This window comes from Tupaia chinensis, unplaced genomic scaffold (genome assembly GCF_000334495.1).
Source record: "Tupaia chinensis unplaced genomic scaffold, TupChi_1.0 Scaffold000313_1, whole genome shotgun sequence".
In the NCBI taxonomy this organism is placed as follows: domain Eukaryota; kingdom Metazoa; phylum Chordata; class Mammalia; order Scandentia; family Tupaiidae; genus Tupaia; species Tupaia belangeri.
In genome coordinates this window covers 4784547-4790301 of record NW_006159806.1, presented here as the reverse complement: position 1 = coordinate 4790301, position 5755 = coordinate 4784547, and positions in this window count along the sequence as shown.

The window sequence follows — 5755 nt, the reverse complement described above, 5'->3', positions numbered from 1 at the left end:
TTTCTAGACCCTAATTTTGAAGATACTGATTTTGTCAATGTAGAGGCACCCCAGACTTATTAAATAAGCATTTCAAGAAATGTCACTACAGGTGGTCTTTGGAATGTATTTATAGAAACTCTGAAGTATGGAGTGGCTATTAGGGTGTCTACAAGCTCTACCTGCCTTGTGATAGCCATGAGGGTAAGCACTTTCTTTTTTTTTCTTTTCTTTTTTTCTTTTGGAGAAGTTTTTGTTATAGGGTATGTGCATTCACCAGAATGACAGAGAGAGAGAGAGAGAGACAGAAAGCGAGAAATCACCCCCCAGGGAAAATGGCCACGCTGCAGTCCCTTCTCCTCCATTCTCCTCTCGGGATCTTGGGCATGCACGCAGACATGCCTGGGGTGAGTTTAAGCCACCAGGTTTGGGATTCAAACCACAGTTGACAACATGGGAGTCCAGTGACGTAGCCATTACACCACCTGCCAGCCCCTAGGGTAAGCACTTTCTATCCTTCAATCCTAATAGATGTCACCATGAATCGAAGTGCGGCTCTGCTGATTGGACCCTCATGGGTACCATCTTCCTTACTTCCCAGCCAAAGGACTGTGCAACATCTCATGAGCAAAGAGACGGATTACATTAGAATGTTTGGGCTTATATCCTATCAACATTTCAACAGACAAGCATATTGGCCTTCAAAAAATTTTTTTCAACTAAGTTTGGAGACCTAAGGATTTTTCTCATCATAAAAATTCTCACACTGCTTAATGATTCTCCATACAACAATTCAAGCAGATGAGGGACCAGCAGTTAGTGTAATGGCTATGTCACTGGACTCCCATGTAGTCAACGATGGTTCGAGTCCTGGACCTGGTAGCTGAAACTCACTCCCTGCATGTGTGCGTGCGTGCCCAAGATCTTGAGAGGAGAATGAAGGAGAAGGGATTTAGATGTGACCATCCCCCCCAGGGGGGGTGATTTCTTGCTTTCTGTCTCTGTCTTTCTGTGGAGAGCACATGCCCTATAGCAAAAACCTCTCCCAAAAAAAAAAAAAAAAAGCAGATGAATAAGGGATGTGAAGTTCCATCAGACAGACAACTCCAAGTCATTACTCTTTACTGAGACCTAACATTATGCTTCATCTATCCCATAGCAGGAACTCCCCCCCTTTTTAAATTTATAGTATTATGTATTTATCTGAAGGAATGGCAGGCCAGATCATTCATTTTGAAGCTTTATGGGTGGGGGTATTACAACAATTTATATAGCATTTATAGCCACAATGAAACAGGCACATCATGTCGATCAACTCTCTAATTAAAAAAAAAAAATAGAAAAATCAACACTAAGACCAAAATATCTAAGGGATAGAATGGAGGCTTGTCTCTGTCCTAGTCTATACCATTTCTCCTCTCTCTTTTGGGAATTTTTTCTCCCCCCACCCCCGTGAGGACCACCACTTCTGTCCTTTCTTAGACCTAGGCATGAACAATCAGAACATCTCACCACTCAAGACCGGTGAGGGATTCAGGTGCAAGGACATGGCTAAGGCTGCCTGAGTTATCTGGGAAGATCTTTTCCTGCTGGAGATGCTGCTAACGTAGGAAAATGATAATCTGGGACTGCTGCCATCAAACTGAAGAATGTGTGAAGGGCAGAGTGAAACTGAGAGGAAAGAAAAGCAGAGAGATGGAGAAAGACGTAACCTGAGTAAGAGCACTGAGCCCTGGGATCTTGCTGAGGTGGAAGTCAGACCTTGACTTCTAGTCAAGTGAGTCAATGCAATCTCTTTTTTCCTTAACATCATCTGAGTGGATGATTTATCAAAAGAATCTTAATGAGTAACATAGACATGGCTGTTGGAGAAGCTTCATGTGCAATGTCTCCTGGTACCCAGTTCTCCTGCCCGGGTATGCTAAGCTCCAAGCTTTGACAGTAGTAACTCTTGAGCTTTAGAGTGGATAAATATCAGGCCAGCAGATGGTGTGGTGGTTAAGGAAGTTGGACTTCCACAAGGCTGACTATGGTTTGAGTCCCAGACTTGATAGCTTGCTTTCTCACTTTCCTTCTCTCTCTTTCTGTCTTTCTCTGATCGAATTAACAAAGTAATAATAATAATGATAGTGATAAAGTTAAATAGAATATATATTTTTTAAAGTATGCATAAATATCAACTGCATTATCCATTAAAAATGCAGAATCCTAGGCCCATGAAAATTCAGTGAGACTGGGCAGTGAAGGTCCAACATTTGCCTTTATCAAGTTTTTTGTGGAGTGAAAGAAGTCCTTACAGGGGCAGAGGGTTATGCTGTTTATCAGCTTCTCACTTGGTTCTGGCCAAACTGTCCTCCCTTAAGGTGCTTAAGGTGTACAAACATTTCAGGCCTTGGGCATTTATCTCAATGGTTATTTCTACGTGTAAAGTTCTATCCTCCAGATTTCCGAAAGGCTCAATCATTTCTTTCAAGGCTTGATGGAAATCTCCCTTCTCTACAAGAACTACCCTGGCCTCTATTTAATAAAACAGATGATGACACCGACACCACACAAGAACTTTACCCTATTTAATTTTTTTTCAAACTCTTTTTATCTTTCCAAGCCCATAAAGTTTTTTTTTTTCTTAAAGAACTCTTTTATTTACCTTCATTCATTCATTCATTCATTCAGAGTGACATAGAGAGAGAGGGGAGTGAGAAAGAGAGAAAGGTAAGAAAGCAAGCTGCCAGTTCTGGGACTTAACCATGGTTGGCCATGCGGGAGTCCAGCTCCCTTAACCACTACACCACCTGCACATCCCCAAGTCCCATAGAGTTTTCTATGATTATTGTCTATTGTCTTCCTCTTTCACCTCGTTCTTCTGATGAGAATGCAAGCTCTACCAAGGCAGGTATCTGTGATCGGTTCACTGACGTACTCCAGGTATCTTCAGCAAATAGAAGTCACTCAATAAATGGTTTTTTAATGAATGTGATTTCAGTTGAAAATGTTTTTCTGACAATCCTCTGAAAAATATCCATACTGCCACATGCCCATTACTTTATTAATACTGACATAAGGACAGATGAGAGCAAGAAAAGCCCTTCTTCACTGCTGACACTCTCCATTTGTACCTAGGCCAGGTCAGCCTCATTTCCCACAGAGCTTCTTAGTTTGCCAGTTTAATTTTGCAGTTTACCACCAATGCCAGCTTTGTCTTTGGAAGTGTTTAGGGAAGAGGCATTTTCTGTTACCCTTCCAGGCAAGCAACTAGACATTCACTAATATGGATAGCATATTTGAGATGTAGACAGGAAATATGTGTTATAAGAGAGTTTTGCTCAGAAGAGAATGGGCATACAGCCTTTTGGAGGGAAGCCCCCAAACAGTAGGCCAAGTGTGACTGACCACAGGGAGAGGCATCCATAAATGGAGCTTTCCCAGTCCCCCTGGTTCAACCTGAAATAGCTGCTCCAGAGCTGCAAGTTGCTCCCCCGCAGCCTGGAGGATCTCAGCACAGCACCAGAGGCAGGCGACATGGATGTAAAATATAAAAGAGAGTGATTCTTCCCAGCAAAGGGGAAATCACCATGGTAACACATATTCCCACGTATGTATACTTCTGCTTGAACTCCATCCAGGTCATCTTTTTTAGATTTGGACGTTTCTGAAACAAAGTCACAATTTAAGAAGTGTCCAAGTTTGCCTAAAGACTTTTGAGTTCCTCTTGGGTGGTGGGATCTGGTCATCAAAACTGATGTACATTTGCTTTGCTTGCTAAAGAACATTTATTTTAATAATCCAATTGCCTGAGTGTCTTAAGATGCACATGATAGCACGCACGCTAGCTTTTTAAAGAGGAATTTAAGATTTCAAGTACTATTCATTCTAGTGAAGCAAAATGGGACTTACTACTTTCCTTGCTCAGTTTCTGGGAGCTTGGGCAGCTGCTGTTGTGTGTGCTGAAGGGAAATTGGATTCTTAAAGAAACTGCTTAATCTTCTCTATTAAGCAATTAAATAAATGGGCTCTGGGAGTATGTAGCAGGTGGGTTTGAAAGTAAAAAAAAAATTGAAAATCACATTTTGCGTCTTAAGTGGATGTTTAAAAATGCAACGGCACACATTTAAAAGAAAATGATGATGGGAAAATTTTTATTAAAAACTTCCACTTAAGTCAAGAAAGGTTGGCTATAAGGAACCTATACAATGAAAGGAGAAGCTGCTTAAGTGGAAGTAGGCCTTGAATTTCAATAAGATCAATCTAAAAGGAGGGGATAGGGGAAATTATTCATAATTGTTCAGATTTTCTTCCTCTGGAGAAAGTATGGTTAAGGTAATCGAAATTCATGTACATTCGCCTTGCTTTCTAAAGAACATTTATTTCGATAATCCAATTGCCAATAAATCATCGCTTTATTTTTCGCAGTTGCCTTTCTTAGCAAAATCGCCGTTGTCCTGGACCTCTATAACACACTGATTATAGGTCGAAATGTAAGACAAAACAAAAATGAAACCATGAAGGCTCTTCATGCGCTCATGAAGCGGACTGTCCCTCCTTTGTAAAGTATTCATTTTTAATGAAAAAGGAAGGGGATATTTTATATGTCTTGACATTTAGTCCCTTTCCGCGAAATCTGAAATTCGAGACTCAAAACATTCCGCAGTTGTTGGTGAAATACCTGCCTTAAAAGCAGAACCACAGTTAATGTCTTTGGCCCGGAATTCCAGAGACTAATTTCCACCCCTCCCACGGAGTCACCTGCTCAGGGGGAACCCCGGCCAGAAAGCCGGGTCGCGCCAGGTCAAATCTTGCGCTTCTCTTGTTTACTCCGCCCCGGGCAGGGCGGCGACGCTGCCAGGGCCGGGGTGGGGGAAGTGTGGGGTGGAGAACACCGTTGGGGCCCACTACGGTCAGGCGCTCGACTCAGCACCACCGGGGTGCGGCTGCTGGAGCACCCGGGAGGGGCTGTGCCTTCGTCCCCGCCCGGCAGGGCGACCCCCTGGAGGAAGCACTCCAGGCGCCGTTGCGGCCCCGCAGCCACTCGCCGCGCTCCGCCACCTCGGCCTCTAGGGAACCCTCTCTGAGGGTGCACACGAGTCCACACTTGCAGGGTAATGGCCCGAGGGTGCCCCGGTGTCCCCCGGGTGTCGCCAGGCCGGGGAGGAAGCTCAGAGCCCAAGCCCCCACTCGCCGGGGATTCCCCCGCCCCCAGCCCCGCTCTCCCAAGGCTGAGTGTGATTTTTACTCCCGCCCTTTGCGAGGACAGGGAAGCGCGCAGGCTGGAGGTGGCAGCTCACCCTGAGGTCCCAACGCACCCACCAGGAAATCGGCAGCTGTTCCTCTCGCCGCGGCCCAAACCTATTTGAATAGCCCGGGAAGGGCGGGCCGCGTTCCCGAGAGGGGAGCGCCCGGGGCGCCCTGGTGAGTGACCCCAGGGAGAGCAATTGGGGCATTTTGAGCACAAAAAAAGTTGGCGCTTCCGCAAGGGCGCGGAGAGCGCAAAGCCCCAGCAATGCAGCCAGGAGCTACAGTCTGATTTTGTTTTTCCTGACCGATAACACAATCGTGAGTAGAGGCAGGGGCCAGGAAGATGCAGGGATCAGAAGTACTCCGACAGAATCTAGGGACCATGCTCATTATTATGTAATTCCGCTTGTGGGAAACGGGGAAGATAGGGAGGGTGTGGGGACGAAGGAGGTTTCCACTTCCCTAAAGGAAATTCTCAGGCTCCTAGAGACGCCCAAGTTTTTTTTTTTTTTTTTTTCATGACAAAAAGAAACCCGCCCTCCCG